We start from the raw sequence: 27,094 nt of genomic DNA, 5'->3' as shown, positions 1-27,094 counted from the left end.
GAGCTGGTCCCAATCAGTACCCTAACTACCCAGAGATCAGAACATTGTTAGCTGTTACAGAGTTGGGTCAGCGTTCTGGGGCACCCACTAAGATTGTATTCTAGAGCCCGGAATTGGATGGGGATGTGGGGAAGCAGAGGGATGACAATGAAACTTTATTCAGAAATGTATTAGAGAAAATGTATTAAGAAAGGAAGGGCAGACTGGTGGGAGAGCCAGGTGGTCAGCAACATGGTAGAGACTGGAGGCACCAAGAGGAGAGTGTGTTACTACTACGACAAGTATGTTGGAAACTCCTGTTACGGACAAGGCCACCCTGTGAAGCCTCACTGAATCTGCATGACACAATTTGCTGCTCAACTATGGTCTCTACCGAAAAAATAGAAATCTATCGCCCTCACAAAGCCAGTGCTGAGATGACCAAGTACCACAGTGATGAATACATTAAGTTCTTACATTCTACTCTCCCAGATAACATGGCTGAACACAGCAAGCAGATGCAGAGATTCAACGTTGATGAGGACTCTCCAGGATTGTTTGATTTTAGTCAGTTGTTTACCCGTGGCTGCTCTCTGGCGAGAACTGTAAAACTTAATAAGTAGCAGACAGACGCTGCTGTGAACTGGGCTGGGGGCCTGCCTCGTGCAAAGAAGTCCGAAGCATCCGTTACGTCAATGATATCGTCTTGGCGTCCTGAGGCTGCTAGCGTGTCACCAGAGGGTGCTGTATATTAACGTTGATGTTCACTATGGCGACGGTATGAAGAGCCTTCTCTACCACACACTGGGTCATGACTGTGCCCTTTCATAAATACGGAGAGTGCTTCCCAGGAACTGGGGTGATACGGGATATCGGGGCTGACAAAGGCAGGTATTACGCTGTTAACTACCCACTCTGAGGAGGGGTAGATGTTGGGCCCCATTTTCAAGCCAGTCATATCCAAAGTAATGGAGATGTTCCAGCCCAGTACAGTGCTCTTACAGCGAGGCTCAGATACCCTATCCGGGGGTCGTTAAGTTGCATCAAAGGGCGCACCAAGTGTGTGGAGTTCTCAAGAGTTCCAACTTGCCCATGCTAATGCTGGTGACTCTACCACACATATATCATGATATCTCTGTAACATGGCTCGCGAGAGAGTAGTCAGACAGCCTGCAGAGAAGGGCAGCCGGCCAGCACAGGGCTGAACGCTGAACAGAGCAGAAGCAGAGAACAGGTGGTCGGCTCGTAGCTGCTTCCTGAGGCAGGCAGGCGGCCAGGCAGAACAGTGGAGCAACTGACTGCGGAACCGCGGGTTACGTTCCCTGTGAAACCTGGGGTCCTGTGAGGACCACAGCAGAAAGGACTTCGCTGCTATCCAGGTTGAACCTGACCCACTTGAGAAATTCTGCTGTTCCGGCTCTAATTCCGGCTCTAATTCCCCTGAATGTCAGACAGTAACTTGGATGACATGAAACTTTAGGGTAAGCGACTTGGATATATTTGATGGCTCTGTTGAAGCCAGTGTAGCAGCCGTGTCCAAAACAATGGCCTCCTGTGACGTTGATGTGCCAGGTGGACACTTGCAATGGCCACCTCCCTCCCATCCTCCCTCCCTCCCTGGAGAGATTTATTTATGCAGCCATGCCAAAAAAAAAAAAAAATCTCAATCTGATTTGTGGCTTTCATTTCTTAAATTTGATCAAATTCAAAACCTGGGCTGTGAAGGGCTCAGGTTTGAGGTTCGGTGGAGACGCTGAAGCACATTGCCTTTTTAGGCGAGATGCTTTTGGGTTTGTTTTTGGTTTTGTTTTTAAGACAGGGTTTCTCAGTGTAACCACCTCCGGCTGTCCTGGACTCACTTTGTAGACCAGGCTGGCCTCCAACTCAGAGAGATCCGCCTGTCTTCTGCCTCCCGAGTGCTGACTTATGTTTTAATCATCACAGAAGACAAGTCGGTGGGACTCTGAGGAGAGCTTGAACCTATGTGACAGAGTGAGGGTCCCTTCTTATAAGCAGGTTTCAGAAGGACGGGGAGGGTCCATGCCACACAGTGACTCATCTCCACTGTGCTTAAGGTCAAGCTGTCTGTGATTCCGGGTTGACAGGAGGAGCAGGGGAGGTCTCTCGTTTGTCTGGTGGGTGTGCCGGATGTATGACCTTCAGGATGCGACTGGGGGTGGGGGAGGGAGGCCCATTTGGTTAATATATATTTATCGTGTGTGGTATGCCACCGTTAGTCCCTGTCAGGTAGGACGATGTTAAGCTTCCCACCTGTATGCAGAATGGGCCACTGGGGTAGATAAAGACCCAGCTGCAGATGGGGGGTGGGGGGACTGGAGCAGCAGGTGCTCTGGGTTCTGATACGGTGGGGAAATGGCTCAGTGAGCAAAGGGCACACTGCACAAACATACAAACTAAAGGGCTGGTCCCTGAGTCCATAAAGGCACAGAAGCTGTGTGTGACCCCAGCACTGGAGAGGCAGAGATGTGGGATCCCTGAGCACGCTGGCTGCCTAGACTATCAGATTCATAATGGGGAGAGCAATCAAGAATTCTGGCATCAACCTCAGACCTATAAACACACACACCCTCTCCTGCCATGACATACAAGAACATACAGGCACACACACCATACAAATACACAGAGAAAAAAAACTAAGTTAAAAAATTAAATAAATTTTAAGAAAATAAAAAAAAACTATTTAGAGAAAAAAGATAGCGGCCAAGATGGCTCAGTGAGTAAAGGGTACTTGCTTCCAAGCCTGAGGACCCAAGTTCGATCCCCAGGCCCCACGTGGTAGAAGGTGAGAACACCCCTCCCTCTGGCTTACACACATCCTCTTTGGCACATTTGAGACTGCACACATTTGCGAGCACAATAAATATTTTAAAGCTCACTTTAAAAGAAAAGAAAAAGAAGTGGGCATGCAGAGTAGTCATAATGAAGTTGCCGTGGCAGTGGCGGCGGCCGCAGGACACAGCTCCAGGCTGTCACCACAGCACCCAGTGATCCCTCAATCTTTAAGTAAAATTGGAATCCTTGAGTTTGAGGCAGAGAAGAAAGTCAGGGTGTGCCAGTGGACTCAGGGTTAAAGTTTGTTTAAAAATAGAAACAAAGGTGCCCAGGGAGAGAATGAGGCTCACTGAGAGAGGAGTGTGGGCTCCCTAAAGGGCAGCTGTGGCTAAGAATCTTAATGCTGACTATTGCGCCTAGGAATTCTTGGAAGCCGCAAGAATGTGTGCTTAGTGGATTCCCACCAGACCCTCCCTCTTCTAGCCCAAGTCTCTTCTTTTGATGTTTGTTCGAGCAGGGTCTTGCTGGGTAGTCCTGGCTGTGGATGGTCTAGAACTCGAAGAGATCCACTTGCCTCTGCCTCCCGAGGGCTGGAATCAAAGCTACGCTCCACCACACCTGGCCCTTTTTATTAACTGATGCTGTTGTGTGGCTCCGGAGGAAGTTTGGAGGAGATGACAACCTAACGAGGTAAAAGCAGGAGCCACGAAGGTTCCACAATGGTTTATACTGAGAGTTATAACACATTACAGGTTCATACTTGGGAAAGGAGAAAGGCCTTACGCAGACACTTGGTTGTATTGGAATTCCTGATTCTCGGTTCTCGATTCTTGGCTGGTGAGAGGCTTAGAGCAGATGAGGGACGGGATTCTTTCCTTCCACATCCACACTTTATCTTATCCTTTTTCTCTTCTGGCTCGCTGAGAAGTGGGGGATCTGTCCAGACTTGCCCCTGGAAAGACAGACAGTTGCCACTTCCACCTTACCGAGGGGTCTCTGGGGTGGCAGTGGGGGGAGTTGCTGCATTAATGAATGTCCTAATTTCTTTTCTATTGCTATGACAAATACCCTGATCGAATCAATATTGAGGGAGAAAGATTTTATTCATCTTACAATCCAGGTTACAGTCAATGATTGTGGGGAAGTCAAGGCAGAAACATGACGTAGCTAGTCACATCACATCAAGAGCAAAACGAAATCAAGTGCTTACATGTGCTTAGCCCCTCTCTGCTCTTATAAGTCTGCTAAGGAATGGTGTCGCCCACAAGGGGCAGGTCTTCCCACCTCCCACCATAATCAAGACGATCCTCCACAGTCATGCCCACAGGCCAACCCAATCTACACAGCCCCTATTAAGACTTTTCCCAAGTGATTTCTGGATTAGGTCAAGGTTATGAAACCATCACAATGAAGATTTGGGAACATCACCCTGAGGCTCCAATGTGGTCATGGAAGCATGGGTCAAGCCATGAGCCTGTCAACTAAAACACTCCATTTTCCAGCTTACCTGGCACATTGACACAGTGGGTTTGACCCTAGGGCTGAAGGAAAGAGATTCCACAAGTAAGTCATGCCAGGGACCAACTGTGGGCTTATGCCTTGGATAGAGGGGCTTCTTGGGACATGGGAGTTGTGTAATGCCAAATCCAGAAGAATCCCAGAAAGCCAAGGCAGTTCTAACTGCCATTAAAGAGGTAGGAAAAACATAATGGTCCATTAAAGAATAATTTTGCAACAAACTAGAAAGGTGAATCCATAGATAAAGACTGGGTAACTCTCATACCTGCGTTTGGATCCCCAGAACCTATGTAAGAACCAAAGCAATATAATTAGCCCATCCATCACCTTAAACTTTTATCTTCTTTCTTTAAGATAGGATACATAGATCCCTGGCTACCTTTGAAATCACTGAGTAGTTAAGGACAGACTTGGACTCCTGACTCATCTCCTCAGTGCAGATTACGGTTATGCATCACTACACCTGTTAGATGTGGTGCTGGGGCTGGACCCCAGGCCATGGTGCAGTACATACTAGGTAGGCACTTTGCTCACTGAGCAATGTGCCTACTGAGTACTCTGACAGTTGAACACTCTGCTCATTGAGAACTCACCAATTGAACACTCTGCCTACTGAGCACTCTACACACTGAGCATTCTGCCTACTGAGCACTCTACCTACTGAGCACTCTGCCTACTGAGCACTCTACTCACTGAGCTCTCTACCCACTGAGCACTCTGCCTACTGAGCACTCTACCCACTGAGCACTCTGCCTACTGAGCACTCTGCTGTACTGAGCACTCTGCCTACTGAGCACTCTACCTACTGAGCACTCTGCCTACTGAGCACTCTGCCTACTGAGCACTCTGCCTACTGAGCACTCTGCCTACTGAGCACTCTACCTACTGAGCACTCTACCTACTGAGCACTCTGCCTACTGAGCACTCTGCCTACTGAGCACTCTACCTACTGAGCACTCTGCCTACTGAGTACTCTACTCACTGAGCACTCTACTCACTGAGCACTCTGCCTACTGAGCACTCTACTCACTGAGCACTCTACTCACTGAGCACTCTGCCTACTGAGCACTCTACCTACTGAGCACTCTGCCTACTGAGCACTCTACCTACTGAGCACTCTGCCTACTGAGCACTCTGCCTACTGAGCACTCTACCCACTGAGCACTCTGCCTACTGAGCACTCTACTCACTGAGCACTCTGCCTACTGAGCACTCTACTTTACTGAGCACTCTGCCTACTGAGCACTCTACACTCTACTCACTGAGCACTCACTCTACCCACTGAGCACTCTACCCACTGACCACTCTGCCTACTGAGCACTCTACTCACTGAGCACTCTATTCACTGAGCACTCTATTCACTGAGCACTCTACACACTGAGCACTTTACCTATTGAGCACTCTACACACTGAGCACTCCGCCAACTGAGCACTGCTGACTGAGTACTTTACCCGCTGAGCACTCTGCTGACTGAGCATCCTGCCAATCCAGCACTCTACCCACTGAGCTCTCTGCCAACTGCCCCCATTGTCACCTCTCCTGGCTTTTTTTGAGATTTACAGTAAATTATTAACCATACTCACCCTCTACATGTAGCATTACAATGGATCCCCTCTGTTAGGCCTCAGAAACCTGGGACAAATGTATGCTGGCCACCTCTCCCAGCTTCCCTCAGTACCTGGGACTCCTCCCAGTACTCACCCCACCTTCTACCCTAAACTTCTACCTCCCAGGGGCTAGCCAGAGGGGCCACTTGTACCCTGCAAAGAAACTATAATTCAAAGGCAAGACTGTGCCAAGGCCAAGATGCCGAGCGGGGCCAAACTTTCGCACGGTCTGTTAGTTATGCATGCCTCCTGTCCTCTTAAACCTCAACCTCATGTCAGGGCCTCAATAGACATGGCCGAAGTGGGGACCACTGAGCCTCTTTGCTTCTCTTCTCAACATGGCCACGTTAAATAAACCTCCTTTCTTTGTTTCTTCACTGTGACTTGTTTCTTTAATTGGTTTATTGGTTTATTGATTGTGCTGCCAAGACCTGGCTCTGCCCTAGCAATTCTCATGCCACCAACTCAGCATTGCTGATAAGAACACTCCATTGTAATCAGGATCAGAGTCCTCAACGCCCATGAAGACACCCCAGGGATGCTGGACTCCTAGGTTCTTATGATCCAGAGCAAAGAACTACATCACAGACATGCAGTTAGATGTAGAAATAGAACATCTGAACAACAGAAAGCAGTGCTGAGGACTGAGTGGGCTATGATCTGAGGGCAAAGCCTTGGGCCATGATGGGGAGTCCTTGGGTCACCAGGTATTGGCATATACTTTAGCTATTTTATTGGGTTCTATTTATCTACCACCCTTCCAAACCCTGTTCTATGTTAATTCTTGCCGATTCCAAACACTAGGTATGAGAGAAAGAAGGTTAGAGGGAAAGGGGGAGCATAGACTTCTTTAGGCTACACACTGCTGATTGGGGTATTGGATTCCTAGGGGCAAGTCAGAATATCCAGCAATCCAGTGAATGCAATAGCCATGACCACCAGCAGCAGGAACCACCACCACCACCAGCACCACTACCACCACCACCACCAGCAGCAGCAGCAGGAACTACCACAAGCAGCAGCCACCACAGGCCTTCTCGGGGCTCTCGCATTTCCACCCTCTCCAGAGTCCCCAGAATTAAACTATCTGCAGTTGGAAAAAAAATCACATCCCTGCTAGGTCATGAAGCAAATCATAATCACCTGCTGCAAAAGCAGCCTCTTATCCCACACCTAGGATTAAAACAAAAGCATATTCACATAGCATTAACTGGGTTTCTAAAGAAACCAAAATTCTTACTACAACCAAGTGTTTGACCCTCCCCCCATGTTTGTACAATGCAGGCTTTTGCACAAGCTGGGCACAGTTGTAACACACATCTTTAATCCCAGCAGTTGAGAGGCAAAAGCAGAAAGGTCTCTGTGAGTTTGAGGCCAGGCTGATCTAGATAGGGGGTTCCAGGCCAGCTAGGGCTACATAGTAAAGTCCTGTCTCAAAAATGGAAGGAAGGAAAGAAAAATGGAAGAAAGAAAGAAAGAAAGAAAGAAAGAAAGAAAGAAAGAAAGAAAGAAAGAAAGAAAGAAAGAAAGAAAGGAAGGAAGGGAGGGGGAGTAAAAGAGAAAAAGCTTAGTTTTTATTTTTTTATTTTTATTTTATTTATTATAATTATGTATATGCATGCATAAGAGGCATGTGTACATGAACAGGATACCCACAGAAGTTGGAGGCGTCAAGTTCCCTAGAGCAGGAGTTACGTACAGATGGTGATGAGTTGCTGGATACGGTATTTAGGGAGGTCTCGGAACTAATGCCCTGTGAGTATCAAGAAATTATTAAACAGGCTGGTGAGATGGCTTAGTAGGTAAGGACACTTGCTGCAAAGACCCGAGCTTGATCCTAGGAAGCCACAGGGTAAAAGAAGAGAACCGGCTCTCACAAGTTCTCTCACCTACAAATAAATAAATAAATAAATAAATAAATAAATAAATGTGATTTCTTTAATATAAAAAGTGACCAAAGAAAAGTACAACTTAGTACCCCTCATGAACAAAGACACAAAAATCCTTATATAATATTAGAGAATTAGCTCAGTCATATGTGGAGGCATGTTTCCCATCACTCTCCAGGTGACGATGATGATGACAATGACGATGATGATGATGACAATGACGATGATGATGATGACAATGACGATGACAACAATGACAATGCTGATGATAGGGTCTCACTACGTACTGCTGGGTGGTCTAGTACCCAGGTTACAGACCAGGCTGTCCTCAAACTCACTAGGTCCAACTGCTTCTACCTCTCACGTGCTAAGATTAAAGGCATGTATCACCACTCCTAGCTTTATTAATTTTGAAACATGGCATCTCCTTGGACCGAGAGCTCTAGAGTTCTAGAGCAGGCTAGCCACTGAGCCCCCAGGACCCGTCTGTCTCTCTACCTTCAGCACTGGGTTGTAGGCATGTATCACTAAGCCTGCTTCCCACATGGGTGCCGGGGTTCCAAACTCAGAGCCCCGTGCTTACCCAGCAAGTCCAATAACCACTGAGTCGCCCGCCCCCATCCATCCTCAATGATCAGTCTCAAAGTGATTATGATCAAGTGGAGCTTATCCTGGGCATGAAATTGAAATTTGACCGTTATAATTTAGTAGACTAAAAGACTAAGGGAGAAGAAAAAAACGCAATTACACTTCAGCTTGTAAACAAAAAATAAGAAATAAAACCCACTTGTCAAAATCCATATCACTTGTGATTTTTTTTTAAAGGAACAGAGAGAAACTTCTCATCTAGATAACAGAAATCTTCTAAAAATGTACAGCTTACTTTTGACAATGGATGTCTCCTGAGACAGAGATGACCACCCCTCATTCTGGTACTTCTGACCCATGCAACTATGCAATGGGGGGATGAGGGGTGAGAGGTGAGGGAACATGCAGACCAGAGAGGATGAATAAAAGAAAGGAATGCAGCTGCTTGCAGATGACATAATGGTCTATGTAGAAAAACCCATGAATCTACAAAACAGACCCTTGGACAAGCATGCAATTTCATTAAGGTTGTAACGCACGAGAGCCACGTGCCAACACCAACAGTATTGCTGTTGTTCCATGCAAGCAACCCATGGAAATTACCATTTAAACTACAGCAGAACTTCAGCTGTGAAGATGGTGATAAAAATACATGGGAATCTGCTGAAAACAAGTACCTCCCAGGAAATTTACAAAACGGTGGTTAAAATGTATATATTCCAAGTTAAAAGAAGTGTACAATGTTCATGGATACAATGATACATTTGGTAAATACCAGCTGTCTTCCAAATGATGGACAGTTTTTGTTTTGTTTTTTTTGTGGGTGGAGGTGGAGGCGGAGGTGGGGGACCATATGTCCATGAGGGGGACAGCATGTGACTACCCTCATGGGAATAGAAGGCAGAGGATTTGGTCAGTGATCGGTCCTGCTATATCACTGTCTACCACATCCCCTTGAGACAAAGTCTCTAACTGAACCTGGAGCTAGGCAGGCAGCAAATACCACCAATCTTCCTGTTTCTGTCCCCTGTCCTACCCCAGCCAGGGCTAAAGAATTCATGACCACGGCCAGCTTGGGATTTGAACTCAGGCCCTCATGCTTGCATAGCAAGTGCTCTTACCCACGGAGCCATCTTTCCAGCCCTGAGTTGGAGTGTTAATGCAGCTCCTATCAAGTCTCAGCAAGAACTTTTAAAGATATAGACGAGCTTGTTCCAAAACATATAGGCAAAGACTAAGGAACTAGAATGAGGATAATAGAGTTAAACAGAAGACTATTCTGTTAAGAATTGTTGCACCTAGCCAAGCATCGCAGCATGTTCCTTTAACCCTGGTACTCAGGAAGCAGAGGCAAACTGATCCCTGTGAATTCCCAGCCAGCCTACTGGCCTACATAATGAGTTATTGGACAGTCAGGGCTATATAATAAGACCCCTGTCTTTAAAAAAACAAAAAAGGAATTGCTAAATCCAATTTGAAGTCTTACATGCACATGAATCAAGACTGTGCAAATATATATATATGTATCTGTATGTATATGTATACATGTGTATGTGTACATATGTGTGTTTGTGTGAGAATGTATATGTATGTGTAGCATGTATGTATGCATGTGTGTATGCATGTGTGTATGCATGTGTGTATGCATATGTGTGTGTGTGTTGCATGCACAGGGGTTTTCTTCTAATCCCTTTTCACTTTAGGAATACAAAATGTATTACTTGGGGTTCTCTAGAGTCACAAAACTAACGGAATGTCTCTATATATTAAGGAAATTTATTCTAATGACTTACAGGCTGTGGTCCAACTAACTCAGCAATGGGCAGCTATGAACGGGAAATCCAAGAATCTAATAGTTGCTCAGACCCATGAGGCTCGTTGTTTCAGATAGTCTTCTATATAAGATGGATCCTAAAGAAGTAGGTTCCAACAGATGTGCTGGCCAGTAAGTGCAAGTGGGCAAAGAAGAGAGAGTCTTCCTTCTTCCACTGTCCCTGTGTAGGCCTCCAGCAGAAGGTATAGCCCAGACTACAGGTGCATATCATCATGCTTGAATTTGGAACTTGTTCTGTCCCAAGCTGACCTTGAACTCAGAGATCTGCTTGCCTCAGTGTCCTGGGGTTAAAGGTGTGCACTACCTTGCCTGGGCCTAAGCTTTTTGTGGCTACTGTGCCTCAAGATCCAAGATACTGTGCCAAGTCAAGAACCAGGTCAGAAATACGGAGGCGAATGCTAGCAGTAAACCATTGAACTGAGAACGAGGTCCCCGTTGGAGGAGTTAGAGAAAGGATTGAAGAAGCTGATGGGCTTGCAACCCCATAATAACAACAATGCCAACCAACCAGAGCTCCCAGGGACTAAACCACTACCCAAAGAGTACACATGGACAGACCCAGGGCTCCAGCTGCATATGTAGCAGAAGATGGCCTTGTTGGGCACCAATAGGAGGAGAAGCCCTTGGTCCTGCCAAGGCTGGACCCCCCAATGTAAGAGAATGTCAGGGCGGAAAGGGGGTTGGTTGGGGAGGGGAAACACCCTTATAGAACAAGGGGGAGGGGGATGGGATGGGGGTTTATGAATTATGCATATGCATTAAATAAATTAATTAATTAAAAAAAAAAGAACCAGGTCAGAAGCCTATGTCTTCCAGCCTCAAGATCTGGATCACAGGTGAGCCCTTCACTCCTGAATTGTAGTTCATTCCAGATGTGGTGGAGTTGATAACTAGGAATCGCCATCACACAAGGCCTCTATCTGAACTGGAGCCAGCTCATTTGGCTAACTAGCCAGCAAGCTTGCCCTGGGAATCCCTTGTCTACCCTTGTCCTGAGGGCTGGGATCACGGGCAGTGTCGCACTTAGCAGCTTTCTCTTTGGCTCTGGGAATCTAAACTCAGGGCTTCCCACTTGCACAGCAAGCACTTTACGCACTAAGCCTTCTCCCCCCCCCCCCAGGCCCCAGAAGCTGCGGCTTGACAGCATCAAATGCAAGAAGGGCGTGGAGCCAAGAAATGATGCGGGCACAAGCAAAAAGAAGGGGAAAAAAAAAAACACTTGATCTAAATATAACTTTATGAAAAATTAACTCACAACGGATATAAACACAGAACAAGAAATTACAGTGCATTTAGTAGAAAATGTAAAAAGAAAATATCCAGGTCCTTGGCTTGCCAAAAGATGCCAAAAGCCCATATAAACAGGAAGTACTGGGAGGAGCTGAAGACACGTCAGTAAGGCGTTCGCCATGCCAGTGTGAGTGCTTGAGCTTGATGCCCAGAACCCGTGTTAAAAGAAGCCAAGTTTGGTTGATGCAGTTGTGATTCCAGCACTAGGGATGGGGAGACAGCGCATCCCTGGGGCTCACTGGCCAGCCAGCTTCAGCTACTTGATGAGCTACAGGCCAGTTAGCGGTCCTATGTCTAAAAGCAAGGTGGATGATACCCTAGGAATGACTCCATGTTGTATCTGGCCTCTATGGCATGCACACAACCATACACACAGAGAGAGGAAACACTGAAATCAACACCAGATGCTCTGAGTTAAGTGTCCCCCAAAGGTCTATGTGCTAAAGCTTGGTCCCCAGCACCTAGCACTATTGGAAGGCAGGAGCTTTAAGAGGTGGATGGGGCCTAGTGAGAGGAAGTAATCATAGGCTCTAAGACCTCTATAGGCATTTGTAACAAAGCCATTAGGAAAGACTGTGGCAAGTAAGTGAGTTTCCCGGAAATGGCCCACTGTAGCTGCAATGGGTGCACTCTGGAGAGGCACAGCCGCAGAGACTTCGTCCGAGGATTGCTTCTCACTGCTGATACACCTTCCCTGCCATTATTACATAGCCTAATGATTCCCGGGCATCAGCCCACCCTATTGGGCGAATTTCCTGCAGATCAACATGAAGATGAACTTTCATGAATTAAGTCTGTTTAGATGGATTAATGACTTTAGAGAATTCTTGATTTGATTCAAATAATTTTAGGAAGAAAGTTCAAGGAGACAGTTTTAGTTGTTTCACCAGAAAGATGTAATAAAGTTAGAATCAAGAATAGGATGTGCCCCCCTTCTCATAGAATGGTAAGTAAAGGCTGCATCATAAGGGAGACAATGAGCTTTCATACATTGCACTAAGAAGAGACATGGGCTTGGGACAGATTTGTGATCAAGGAAAAATATTCATTCTAGATCAGACCCAAGGATGAGACCACAGGTGTGCTCTGTGATAAAGCAAGGCCATGTGAAACTGTTGCTTTGAACTTGGAACAAACGTATAGAATGAAACACTGCTTTGAACTTAGTATCTACATCCTTCTGTGACTCCCCTTCTGTGTAACATTTTATCTATGAAGCAATTTTCTAAAGAACTTTTGCCAAAGAAGGCATGAAAGGGCTAAGAGAAAAAATAAAGTGCAGCTGCTGGGGCTGTGTTCCATCCACCAAATGTATGTATATGTTTCTGTCTACATGTATGTACATATATACACGAATGTAGGTATATGAGTATGTACATGCATGTGCACTTGTGAAATTGATGAAACAGGTGGTCAGGCCTAACCAGAGAAGAGAGAGAGAGTGTGTGTGTATGTGTGTGTGTCTGTGTGTCTGTGTCTAAGTGTATACCTATGTAACTATGTAATTATATGTGTGTGTCTGTGTGCCTATGTGTGTGTGTCTGTCTGTGTGTGTATATCTATGTGCCTGTGTATTTATGCATCTGTGTGTGTTATGTGTCTATATGTGTGTATGTCTGTGTGTGTCTATGTGCCTGTGTGTCTCTGTGTATGTCTATGTGTTGGTATGTCTATGTGTGTCTATGTGCCTGTGTGTCTCTGTGTATGTCTATGTGTTGGTATGTCTGTGTGTGTCTATGTGTCTGTGTCTGTGTCTATGTGTCTGTGTCTGTGTGTATCTATATGTCTGTGTGTGTGTGTGTCTGTGTCTATGTGTCTGTGTGTGTTTCAGTGTGTGTCTGTGTCTATGTGTCTGTGTCTATGTGTCTGTGTCTGTGTGTGTGTGTGTCTGTGTGTGTCTATGTGTCTGTGTGTGTGTATGTTTCTATGTGTCTCTGTGTTTCTATGTGTCGGTATGTCTGTGTGTGTCTATGTGTGTGTATGTTTCTATGTGTCTCTGTGTTTCTATGTGTCGGTATGTCTGTGTGTGTCTATGTGTCTGTGACTCTGTGTGTGTGTGTGTGTGTGTATGTGTGTGTGAGTGTGTGTTTCTGTCTGCCTGTGTGCCTGACTTTCTTCCTTTCTTCCTTTTCTTTTCTCTCTGGTTCACAAAGAGTTAATGAACTCAAAGCCTCTAGCCAGGCCAGTGAGGGGTCCTTGAGCCTAAGAGAAAAGAGTTGCTATAACTAAGCTTTTTTTCTCTTAATCCCCTGCTTCTATCAGCAGGGGTTAACTTGCCAGAAGCCATCAGCTTCTGGCCTTGCAATCACTGGCACTATACCTAGTTCGCAGCCTTCCTCAGGGAAACTGGATAACAGGCTAGCCTTGGCATGTATGGGACCCTCTCTAACTCTTTCTGGTCATAAAGCAGTGGCCTGCTCCACAAAGACTCCCATCAGAATGTGCTGCTCCACCACAGGCCCAAGAGCAACAGCTAAACTCTTGCCTTAGTTACTTTTTCTGTTGCTGTGAGAAAATATGTGACCAAAGCCACTTATAGGAGGAAGGGTTTACTTGGATTTACAGTTCCAGAATAATAAGAGTCCCATCAACATCATTGTGGGGAAGTCTGTCAGCAGTTGGGCAGAGCTGCAGAAAAGCTGAGAGTGCATTCCTCAAACTGCAAGCAGGAAACAGTGAGAATGGCTCAGGCTCTAAAACCTCAAAGACGGCCTGCCCCTAGTGACCATGCTTTCTCCAATAAGGCCACACCCACTAAGTCACCCCAAAGAGTGCTGCCTGCCTACTGGGACCAAATATTCAAATGGCAAAGACTATGGGAGATGCATAATTCAAATCACAATAGTTTACTTCTAAAGCTGTGAGGCTGAGGCCGGTCAGCATTTTCCCCTCAGCCCATGACTTACCTCACATATTACTCCCAGCACGGGACACAATACTGAAATATTACAGCAAGGTGGGGAGATGGGAGGCTTTCTCAGTGAGCTGAGCTCCTTGAAGAGCAAACCACAGCCACAGCAAACCAGTGGCGTCAGGGTCCTTGTCCTGTGAATTCAAAGAATGAAATTTGTCGACCTCAAACGATGAGTTTTAGAGACTTTATTATATTCAAAGGTGAGAGAGGGCAGAGGTCTCAGAATTCTCGTACAATGGAAAGGGTTGTAAGAAATAGAATACCACCTAGCTGCTAGCCAGAGGTCTTTTTAAATGACAAAAACTGGGGTGAACTATGGGGGATGGTGGGGGAATGGGCGGGGCTGGTCAGTCTAGTTTGTCAAACCAGGTGTCCAGACACTTCCTCAGTCTCAAGTGGAGCCTCAGGGTCTCATTCAGGAGACAGTGAAGGAACAGAGCCCAGAACTCCCTCATCCTCAAAACTGCTGCCCGGAGTCCCTGCCCCACCTGGCCATTTTCTACCTCCCGTTTCCATCAACTGGACCACATCAAAGTTCACAACTCTAAGCCCAGTAGGTAAAGTACTTGACACGCAGATATGAGGATTCAAGCTTGAGCCCCAGCATTCTCCAAAAACAAAAATAAAATAAAATAAAATAAAATAAAGCACCCCTATCAGCACAGGTATGGTGGTGCCTGTCTGTCACCCCAGAGCTGGAGGGGCGAAGCAGGAAAACAGACGCCTGGAGCTCTGGGTCAGTCTACCCAAAGTGACAGGCTCCGGGTTCTGTGAGATACCCGGCCTCAAATAACTACAGTGGAGACCAGATATCCACCTGTGGCCTCCACAGACATGCATGTGAATTCATACCTACCCCTGACGCACACGCACACGCACACACGCACACACGCACGCACGCACTCGTGTCACTCTGTAAGCATCCCTGTAAGACACAGAAAGACAAACTAGCCTAGGAGAAAGCTAAACACTTATCTGAAAATGACTTTTTTCTAGCATATAGAGAGAACCATTCTTGGTGCATAATTTATAAAATCTGTGGAAGTTTCTCAAAACGTATGCATTTGTAAACAATCTACCAAACTTTGTGCTTAGCTGGGTGTGGTGTGCCTTTAATCTCAGCATTCTGGAGCCAGAGGCAGGTAGAGCTCTACAATTTTGAGGCCAACCTGGTCTACACAGCCAGTTCTGAGTCAGTCATAGTGAGACCTTGTCAAAACAAAACATCTTTGAATATAAAAAAAAAAAAATCTATCCTAAAATTCAACGGTGAAAATAGCTATCCATTTAGAAATGGCACAGAAAGCATAGAGTCATTTCACGGAAGAGGGTACCCAGGTGCCAAGTAAGCTCACAAAAGAGTCGGCATCACTAAGCTGGGGCCACAGTAATGTCGGGCACTAACTCTCTTTCCTCCCATGGCTGTTAAGCAAATGAATGACGCAGCCCCAGCAAACCACTAATGAGTTTCGAGTGTTTAACACACACTCCTAAGGCTTCTTGGCAGGAAGTGCTGAGCTTCCTACCCAGGAGGGAAATGGGCCAGAACCTCTGCAGATGTGCAAGACGCTGGGGAATTAGAAATAGATGTGGACCCCACACAGGAAGTGGAAGACAGAAGATGCAGGAGCAGCAAAGTCTCCGCTGCTGTGGAGTGAACATGGTGACTCGTGAACCCAGGTCCCGGCCGACCCTGGGATGCCCCACAATGCACCGCGCCTCCCTCCCTTCTTGGAAAACAGCTTAATGCTCCCAATGTGCATATCCAAAGGCACCAGAAACAAACAAGCGGCCAGTCACTCACTTATGGGCAGTAATAACTAACTTCCTGGAACTCTAATTCTGCGTTCTTTCAGTCAGCAGCATTCAACAGGTGCAGGGCGCCCTTCTCATGAGGTATTTTAATCTCCTAGCTTTCTTTTCTTCCCATTTCTTTCCTTTCCTTTTCCTTCCTTTCTTTTTATTCTTTTCTTTTAAAAAAAATTGTCTGGTTTTGTTTCAATTTGCTTGGTGAGACAGGATCTTGCTCTGTAGCCCAGACTGACCTCGGACCTTAGCTTCCCAAACGCTGGTACTACAGGTGGATGCTACCATGCCCACCAGTGTCCCATGGTTTTCAATGAGAACACCGATAATGCAGGCCAAGGCTGGACAGGAAGGGCTGGGAGCTATACCCTCATGGGCCTCTCAGTGAATGCCTCTAGACCTATCTGGTAGCATCGGCTTTGGAGAAACAAGCAGGGGAGAATGGTTAAGTCCAGGGCTTAGTGAGCCTATTCTAGAACCTCACTGAGATGAAAGTGTGCTTTTCTACTCTAAACCTCTAAAGACACAATCATTAGCAATGTAAAAGTCTTTACCTGCAGTTGTCTTTTCTGTAACAAACGTGCTGGCCCACAACATTGTTCTACCTTTTCACTTACCTCTTCAATTTCTCTACACAAGGTTTGACTCCGTTCAGGGTGGCAACAACTTCCTTACCTAGAATAAATCGAGTTAGTTTAAAAGCCTCACCTGTAGTGAAGGGCAGAAAGCAGAAAGGCTCTGTAGAAAAACCTTCCAAGGCCAAGGCCAATTATAATCTCACCACGCTTATCTGAGTGAACCTCTCAGATTACCAGGTTGCTTTTAATCTTTTGCATTAAAACAAACCAAAAATGCGAAGTTTATGTATGTGTAGAAATGTGCACAAGGATCTGGAGAGATGTTTCAGTGTTTGAAAACTGACTACTGCTCTTCCAGAGGTCCTGGGTTCAATTCCCAGCAACTACATGGTGGCTCACAACCATCCATCATGGGGATCCCATGCCCTCTTCTGGTGTGTCTGAAGACAGTTACCATGTACTCACATACATAAAATAAATAAATAAATCTTTAGAAGAAAAGCAATGTATGTAAGACCCTATTGCTGAAGATACCAGATACTTAGAGATAAAGCTGGAATTGATCTGGAAGCTTACGCCCCCCCTGGGTGCATCTCCTCAGTCAGCCAAAGGTTTCAGAGCAGCAGCCTCTGCATGCTTCGAGGCCTGCCTGCCAGGCAGAATGTACTCGCTGGTACAATGGTGGCACGCGTGTTCAGGAAGTAGCCAGGAAACTTTCTGCTTGGATTCGAGGTATGCAGCACAGGGACGAGTTCATACTTGGCACTGAAAGGCCTGTTCCTTAAGCTACAGCGAGGGAAGTCACAGGCCCAGAGGAAAACTGCATTACCGCTGTTTTGCTAAATGAATACATTGCCAAACTGCCTTCTAAATATTTATGCTTATAACCCTAGGTCAGTGCCGCTACGTGAAGATGATCAAAATACAGTATACACACATGTTACGTTCTCTAAGAATATGTCAGTTTAGTATACTTAAAAAAAAAAAAAAAAAAAACAAATTTCAGAACCTACCAAGCAAGAATGAGAACCAGAAACGTTTCAGAGCTGGGGAAGTTATATTAGGCTCAAGGGGGAACTTCTATTGTCAAACTGCTTTCTAAAGATATTTAAATATTTATGTTTACGCCCATAGATGAGCGAAGCTCTCAACCTTCACAGGAGTTTCTTTCTGCAGTGGGTAGTGGTGGCTCGAAACTGGGAGTGCCGAGAGTCTCCACCAACAGCAGGACATCCATACCATCTCTACCTCAAGGATCAGGGAGCATCCCTAGAGATGGCACCAAAGACAAGGCGGAGGACGTGGGGCATCCCTGTAAAGTGCTGCCCTCTGGGTATGGCATGCATATTTCACTCAGAAGCTATGATGCTTCCATTCCAACAATGGCTAGGGGAGGGACCCACGAAGCTCCGCCCCCAGCTAAGGGGCTACCAACAGTTAATGGTGGCTGGGTAAGAGGGGGTGGTTTTTCTATCATGTAGGCACTGGTAAGTTGTTCTTACTCCAGCAAATATCTCCATACTCATTCTCATGTAAGCATCCCTGATTAAACTCAGTGGTTATTTGAGGAAGGAGGAAGGAAGGAAATGAGGAGGAGGGAGGAGGGGGATGGGGAGTGGGAGAGAGGAACAATTAGAAAGAAGAAGAGGAAGAGGAAGAAGAAAGAAGAAGAGGGAGGGGGAAGAAAAGCAGAAGAAACAGAAGCAGAAGGAAGCAGGGAGAGGAGGAGGAGGAGGAAACGATATGGAAGTAAAATTATGCATGGCTATACAACAATTTTAGGACCATCCTGGGACATGTAAGACTTTATCTCAACAACAACAACAAGACCTCTAAATGTGCTTTACATGGACAGCTAGCTTCCACTAAGCAGTCCAAAAGTGAAGATTGCATCTGAGCCTATGACAGACACCTTTCTGCTTTACAATAACCTGTCTCCAGGATATTCCCACCGGTGTAGTTAGTAAATGCCTTGACCTGCAGTTGTCTGTGCTCTTTGATCAGTAAAATGTCCTGTGGGCAAGAGACATGACTCAGCAGTTAATAGTACTTGCTGCCCTTGCAGAGGACCCACATGGTGGCTCCCACCACATGGCAAATCCAGATCCGGGGAATCTGATGGCTGCTTCTAGGCTCCTGGGCTCCTGGGCTCCTGGGCTCCTGGGCTCCTGGGCTCCTGGGCTCCTGGGCTCCTGGGCTCCTGGGCTCCTGGGCTCCTGGGGTACCTGCACCCATACATCCACACTCATACCACCCACACAGAGACACAAATTCACACATACATAATTTAAAATAATAAAAACAATTCTTTTTTTTTTTAAATACCACTTAATGATTGCAATGCCATTCATATTTGGCTTAAGAACATGTTAGACCGCAGGACTCAGGAAAGTAAAAAGGGATCATTGTCGAGATGGCAGTGGAGTCAAGGAGCAGGTAAGAGGGAAATGACAAGGTATGAATCTGAAGGGGGAATTGTGGGAAAACAGGGCTCTCAGAGTAAGGAGGAGAAAAATGTAGAAGTGGAGACATGAGGATAAAATCATAAGATGTCTGGGAAAGCCACAAAGAAGCACACCATTAGCTAACTACCTAAAAATTGATATAATACATGTATAAATGTATTCATATAGATCCAGTAAAACTTTTCCACCTAGGCTGACAATGCTACTTCCAGGAGACAAAGACCATCTAACAAAAACCTCACCACCAGGCATGAGAAGTCCTCTTTTGGTCAGGGAAGTACCCAACAGTCCTGTGCAGCTATGAGAACTTTGAACCACAACAATGACCAGAGGCACAATAACCCTAAGGGTGAAGTAGTGACACATATGTTGGCAGAAACCAACAGCTCTCTAATTGATCTATATAATCTATATGGTCTATATGATCTGATCAACAAGAGGGAAATCATGCCTACTACTGGAAACCTAGCCAACTAACAAGGAGAAGCTATGTATCTTAGAGGAGAGCCTACAACCACCACTTAACTAAACCAGCATAATTCCTAACTGCATGCTAAGTATGTGTTCTTAGACTCCCAGATAAGTGTAGTCCTCATCCCTTACCAAAACCAAAACAAAACCCTTCTCTTTGTAACAAATGGAGACCATTAAAGAAAGCCACAACCAATCATACATAGAGTTGTGGAGCCCAGTTCCATCGGGTACATCTAGAGTACAACTGCACATAAAGCTCAGGGACTATTGCAGAGGAGGGAAGGGCTGTGAAAGGCAGAGGATCAGGGAGTTCGTTATGAGGTGATGTCTCTCAGGAATGTCAGGAGCTACACTCATACATATCTACCTCATGGCTTTCCTACACAAGATCTAGACATGGATAACACCAATAGACATGCTAACATGGTCGGTGGAAAGCTCACGAGACCTCAACCCTACACAGTGAACTACAGGAAACTAAAGACTACCGAGAGCAGAAGAAATAGACTTTTTCAAGGAAGAGCACACCACTTGGCTACCTAACACCAAACAGTCAAATCTGAAACCAAATACATACAAGTAACATACAGACTAAGGAGAATAAATTTAATGTATTTCGGAATGTGTGTGTGAGAGACACACGTAGATGTAACAACAATTAATGAAAAAAAAAAGAGGGCATGAATTTGAAAGAGAGCAAAGAAGGCATATGGAAACATTTGAAGGGAGGAAAGGGAAGGAGAGAAATGATTTAATTATCTCAAAGAAATATATGAAGTATTTTTAAAAAGATTTATTTATTTATGTATAAGCACACTGTAGCTGTCTTCAGACACACCAGAAGAGGGCATCAGATCTCATTACAGATGGCTGTGAGACACCATGTGGCTGCTGGGATTTGAACTCAGGACCTCCGGAAGAGTAGTCAGTGCTCTTAACCACTGAGCCATCTCTCCAGCCCACATGAAGTATTTTTTAAAGGAATATGTTAGCCAAAGCAACTCCATCTTATAAAACCTCCTCCATTTTGGTTGGATTGTGATAATTCCCATAGCTATAGTAGTTTGGTTTCGAGAAAGAAAGAACTTTGTTTTTCTAGATTGTACCCTTCCCTATGTACTTCAAGTTGTGTCAAGCCAGGAAAAAATGTTTATTAATCAACTGACATTCTTTAGCTGACCAGTCACTGGACAACTAGTAGTCTGGTCAGGGTTCTCTAAAGGAACAGAACTGATAGAATGAAATGTATATGTATGAATAAAGGAGGGGGGGGCGTGTTGAAGTGATTTACAGCCTATGGCTTAGGAATTTCAACAAAGGATGTTTACCAAAAGAAAGGCTAAGAATTCAGTGGGCCCACAAGATGAAATATCTTAGCAGTCCCAATCTGGTGCTGGAGTCCCCAGGGGTCCTAGAGAACTGCTGGTCTTTGAGATTTGTTGGAATTCTGAAGAAGAAGGTTCTCATTCAGTGAAGGAATGCTTCAGCAACAGATTAGATAAACTTACCAGCAAGAGTGGGAACAAGCAGGCAAAAAGCCAAAGTTTCCTTCTCCTTTCCTTATGTGGGCTGCCTCCAGAAGGTGTCAGCCAGATTTAGGGTGGGCCTTTCCGCCTCAAATGACCCAATCAAGAAAATCTCTCACAGATGTGCCTAGCTGTTTGGATTTAGTTGATTCCAGATGTAGTTAAGCTGACAACCAAGATGAACCGGCATAGGACCCAGAACAGAAACATTAATGCCAAGCTGCTGCCTGTATGTTTATACCCCTTTTAAGAAATCTCTAACCCAGATATCAACCTGCCTCAGTGTCCCCTTGAACTCCCAACCCAAAACTTTTCAGAATAAACTACCACCTATTCCCATTGAGGCGAGAGCTATGTTTTGCACTGATGTACACAAGCTTATACAACAACCTTTCAAGAAGAAGAAGACAGCCACTGGGAGCTCCTCTGAGAGGTGGAGGAGCATGCACCTTACACAGGGGTCTCCTACTTCCATGTGTCATGCGTGTGGTCCCACTGACGAAGCCCCGCCTCCCCCTTCTTTAATGGTTTGCCCTCAGTACTTAGGCAAATGCTGGCAGGTGTTCCAGATGGGCGGCTATGAGTGATGGAGCTGTGACTACCACTGACAGCGAGTCACAAAACTCAGAGGAACTTTTCTGCACCTCTGCCTCTTGAGTCCTTCTGCCAAGGGCGAAGGGGAGAGCCATTAGCTTGGTCAAACTTCTCTTCTGACCAGCCTTATCGGTATGCTGATGGTATTCTGCCTTTTCACCTCAGTAGCTCTCTTTGAGTTAGCTGGTTGCTGTGACTCTGAGATGTCCCTCTACCAACAGCGGAATGAACCTGACAAGACCTCTGTACTCAGCAAACCTGAAAACGTCCCCACCTGTATGCTTACCCGCTGTTGACCTCTTTCTCGTTTTCCCTTGGTATAACCGCCCTTGAAACTTAATTCCAAACAGATCTCAGGACACAGGCATGCATACACACACACACACACACACACACACACACACACACACACACACACTCGGGGGGCACAGATAGAACTGCATGGCTGACCCTGGAAAGGTGCACCATCTAACCGACCTTCATTCATCCTTACTTATCACCCCTGTTGTGGTGTGAGCGAGAATGAAGATTTTGACTTGCAAGTACAAGAACCTGGTTTTTGACTCCCAGAGATGCAAAATGGGACAAAATAATGGGGTGCGGTGTTACAGTGTTATAGCCTTGTAATCCCAGTTTGGGAGGGGAGATAGAGTCAGGTGGAACCCCAGTGCTCACCGACAGGCTAGCCTAGTCTGCTTGTCAAGTCCCAGGCCAATGTAAGACAATCTCAAAATAAATAAATAAATAAATAAATAAATAAATAAATAAATAAATAAATAAATCAATCAATCATGCCTGGGTTTGCCTCATGGCTCTTATACAAGTGTGCATCCATATGTATGACCGTGCATACACACCACACAAGAATGAGCTCGGTGTCACTTCAGAGGCTAGTGGCAAGGAATTGGTATCTACATTTCTACAGGAGGAGCTCATCTTTGTGTTTGGACCCAGACAGTGGGGCTATATAGCTCCTGTGGCACGGTAAGTAATTACACACATTTACAACATGGGACTGAGTTACAAAACTAGGAATGGTTATACCACAGGAAAAGCTGACAGGGACCAGCAGGAGGTAAACATCCAGGTAGGAACAGGTAACCAGCCCTGAGTAGGAGTGGGTATAAATTAGTCCCAGAATGGGCTCCAAATGCAGACAGTACAGAGCCTGGAGGAAAATTCCACCCACAGACACTGGCAACAACGAAAAAGCTCCTCCCTTCCTCCTGGTCTCTAGGTACACAGGGAAAATTCCCCTAAGAACCAGAGCCTCAGACTCACAGGTTTCCGATCTGAAAAACTGTACTCCCTCCATAAAGAGGCTGAGAGCTAAGAAATTAGCATTTTAAAAACCTAAGTGACAGGCCAGTGCCTTCCCTTGATAACCTAGGAAACCCAAAAACTAAATCTGAATAGACATGATCTCTTGAAACCCCAAAAGATTCTCAAAGCCACCATGAAGACAAGCTTACAATGCAGAATTACAAAACACAATTAAGACCATTTACTGTGTGTGACAAAACAGCAAATGTCACAAATGGAAGTATTGGCCCCAGAGAAGCCGACTAAAAGACAGCCTGACAGCGATTGTGACGTCACCTTAAAATTATTAAAGATGTGAAAGAATTCAAAACGGAAAAGGGAATTATTTTTTTAACTTTCAGTTTTACTTATGTGTGTGTGCGTGTATTTCTGTGTGTATACGCCCCCTGAGTGCAGGGACCCTCAGAGACCACTAGAGAGTGTCAGAACCCCTGCCTGATATGGATGCTGCGGGGAGGGGAGAAGAAACTTGGTCCTGCGAGAGTAGGAAGTGCCCTTAACTGCTGAGCCACCTCTCCAGCCCCAGCCCTATCTGTTGGATGAACAGATCAGTTTGGAAAAGAGGTAAGTAGAATCTCACTGAATACAAAGTAGTGACACCTGTGATTAGTCACATAGACACTTGGGAGGCTGAGGCAGGAGAGGAGGCCTGGTCATCAGCTATCAGCTAGCCGAAGGCTCTTTTGTTCTAACCAGAAAGAACTGTGGATACACAGGGAAAGCTCCCTATATTTTACTTTTAAAGATAATTGTGTGCCCGCGTGTCCATGCCTGCCGCTGAGTCAGCCCCAGACTCCCAGGCCCAGATCTGAAAACTCCATGGGCTGCCTTAGTCTACTGAATTCCTGGCCTATGCCCACCCACCCCAGCACCACCTCCATACGAAGGCCTGGCTCCAGCCTAACTGACATCCTGGACTTAACTCCACCTGGGACCTGTACACACACACACACACACACACACACACACATACACACACACATATACACACACACACATACACACACACATACACACACACAGACACACACACAGACACACACACATACACACACACACATGAATTTTTTTTTTTTTTTCAGAGCTGGGGACCGAACCCAGGGCCTTGCGCTCGCTAGGCAAGCACTCTACCACTGAGCTAAATCCCCAACCCCTGAATTTTTTAAAGAGAAAATGTTAATCCCAAGATAGGAGGAGAAAGACCACTGATCCAAATCATCATGGCCAAATTAATTAAAGCAAGCAATGAATAAAGCAAGCTGTTTTATTCATGTACACGGGCTACCTCCCATAAGGTGGGGCTAGAGAGGTCAGCAATGAACGTGAAGAAGACAAGACTATATAGCACAGGGGGAGGGGGTTTCCACACGGGGAATTTGGCAGGCAAGATAGACAAGGTTACAGGACATAAAAACGTAACAAGTTAGTCACAAGGACCTCCTGAAACAAAGACATGGTTACAAGGCAGTTGTAACAAAAGGCAGTCATAACAAGGTAACCACAACAACCCTTTAGAGACAAAGGTAGGATGGCAAGATGGTTATAACAACTTTTTGAAACAAAGACTAGGTTGGGGTTTCCTGGAATAGTTGATACAGAACCATTTGTAGTTAAGGTTATAGGTAGGGCATAGCCCAATCCTTGAGAAGCAAATTTAATCTTAATCAGGAATGAACTTACTTTGTCTTTTTTAAAAAAAAAAAAAAACAAAAACAAAAAACAAAAAAAAAAACTATCTTTTCAAGATTTACTTATTCACTTAATGTATATGAGTACCCTGTCGCTGATTTCAGACACACCAGAAGAGAGTATCCGATTCTATTACAGATGGTTGTGAGCCACCGTGTGGTTCCTGGGAATTGAACCCAGGACCTCTGGAAGAGCACTCAGTGCTCTTAACCACTGAGCCATCTCTCCAGCCCTAGTTTGTGTTTTCTATAAGATGGCTTTTAAGCCTAAAATGGAGGCAGGCTGGTTCTTCAGAAGGAATAACGGGAGGAAGAGACGGACAGGTAGAAATGGACAAGCTCAAACTCCAGAACATTCATTAGACAAGGCTATGTATCCTGAACCAATAGGAGGAGCAATTTGTCAAAGGGGCTGTGTTGGAAAAGCCCGAATTATAACTGTAGGAACAGCCTATAGGAAAAAAAGAGAGCGGTAGTTCCCATGACCACGGACTTTAAAACCACCAGCTCCCACCCAATCAGCGGGAGAGGCGTGCCTTTTCTCAGCACGGGGGTCCTACACCTGTCTGCGGAATGGAATGGTTAAAGCCGCTTCACTTCTGATGGTCTCTTTAATTTATTTCAAAATGAGGGCCTTGCTTCTCACAGTTTCCCTGCTTCCACAGAACTCAGACTCATTCAATCTACCCCCACGTCCCACAGCCTCGTGATCCAAAAAAAGAGAGCTCTTTCATTTCTTACTCAAAAGTCCTTTCCCACTCACGAAGTTCAAAGGTGGACTATTCCCTACCTCTCATGATTTTCTGTACTGGATCATTCACTATTAAGGCCCCATCTGAGTGTTGAATCATGGGTAGTTTTCTCTTCCTCTCTATTAAAGGTGGGACCGGGACTTTCTTTTGTCACTTTGCCCTCACCATCCAATCAATTTCTCTCGTGGCTTTCAAGGTTTTAGATTTCAGGAAGGGGTCTTTAAAACAGACCTAGCTTGGGTCCTCTCTTTCGTTTAGCATCCCGGTTGTAAGAAACAGAAAACGGGCCCCTAATGTTCTCCCTTATCCAGTTTTTTTGTTTGTTTGTTTGTTTTGTTTTTCTTTTTCTTTTTTTTTTTTTTTTTTTTTCCCGGAGCTGGGGACAGAACCCAGGGCCTTGAGCTTGCTAGGCGAGCGCTCTACCACTGAGCTAAATCCCCAACCCCTCCCTTATCCAGCTTAGCATCCGGTTGGAGACTGAAGCGGAGGATGCCAGCCGCATCTCCATTTCTCATTGTAATCTTTCCCCTTACGCACACAAGTTCCTGCAGAGCTCGGACGTACTGCTGTGGGAAACTGAGGCAGGAAAACCTCTATTCAGTGGGTACCAGACACAAAGTGGAGAATCAGGAGAACTTACGAGTGAGTTCAGTGAAGTAGCCACCATAACCCTGTACAACCGCACAGCCGATCGTTCTTTCAGCACTTAAAGGTTTCTCGGCATCGTTTTAAACAATTATTACATCATTGGTAGGCTGACATAGCTATCAGCCTTAGTGAGTCTGGGCAACTAAGATCAAACAACAAGAAATTCTTCTCTTGTGGCCAGGCATGTTTACAGAAGCAGATAAAGAATGCAGAGGTTAGGGTGGTTTTCTATAAAACGGGATAATTGCAGGCAGGTGTTTTACCTGATGGCTGCATGTAACCATTTCCTCCAGGTGGGCTCTGCGGCGGCGGCGGCGGCGTTCCCACCTTTTATCTTTGTTCTGACTTTATTTCCCACTTCAGTATATGGCGGCGGCCATGAAGCCTCTTCTGCAGCCGCCAACACTTTCATTCCTTCTGTGCTACATTTTAAGAATGGTAAAATCTGTTCTAAACCGTCATCCTTTCTCCGGGCATCTCCATACTCCTACAGCCGACCCCACTCATCCAACAGGTGTTCAGCTCCATACCACACAGATAAAGACGGCCATCCTGGGGTTTTCCAGAATGAGGCTCCAGCTCTCAATGGTTCTGGTTTAATTATATATCTCATTGCCAATAACATGATCCATGCAGTCACCACGATAGCAAAAAGACGCCACGCCACACGGCAGGTGGAGAGAGTGCCTTACCCGGATTTCTCCCTTGGCTGCCCAAACTCAGGCTGCTCGGTCAGCCCTTTTGTACCTTGCTACCCAGAGCTGGGACCATGCAATTGCCCTTCTCGTCCACCTTACTACACACCAGGCGCCAATTTCTCGGATTAA

The 27,094-nt window shown here is 45.7% G+C and overlaps 1 pseudogene; it reads left to right on the top strand.

Annotated features, from left to right (window-relative positions):
• The first annotated feature begins 231 nt into the window (after positions 1 to 231).
• On the top strand, positions 232 to 27,094 carry LOC116898473 (annotated as a pseudogene).

This window comes from Rattus rattus, chromosome 4 (assembly GCF_011064425.1).
Source record: "Rattus rattus isolate New Zealand chromosome 4, Rrattus_CSIRO_v1, whole genome shotgun sequence".
Classification (NCBI taxonomy): domain Eukaryota; kingdom Metazoa; phylum Chordata; class Mammalia; order Rodentia; family Muridae; genus Rattus; species Rattus rattus.
This window is presented reverse-complemented; position numbering and strand designations above follow the sequence as displayed.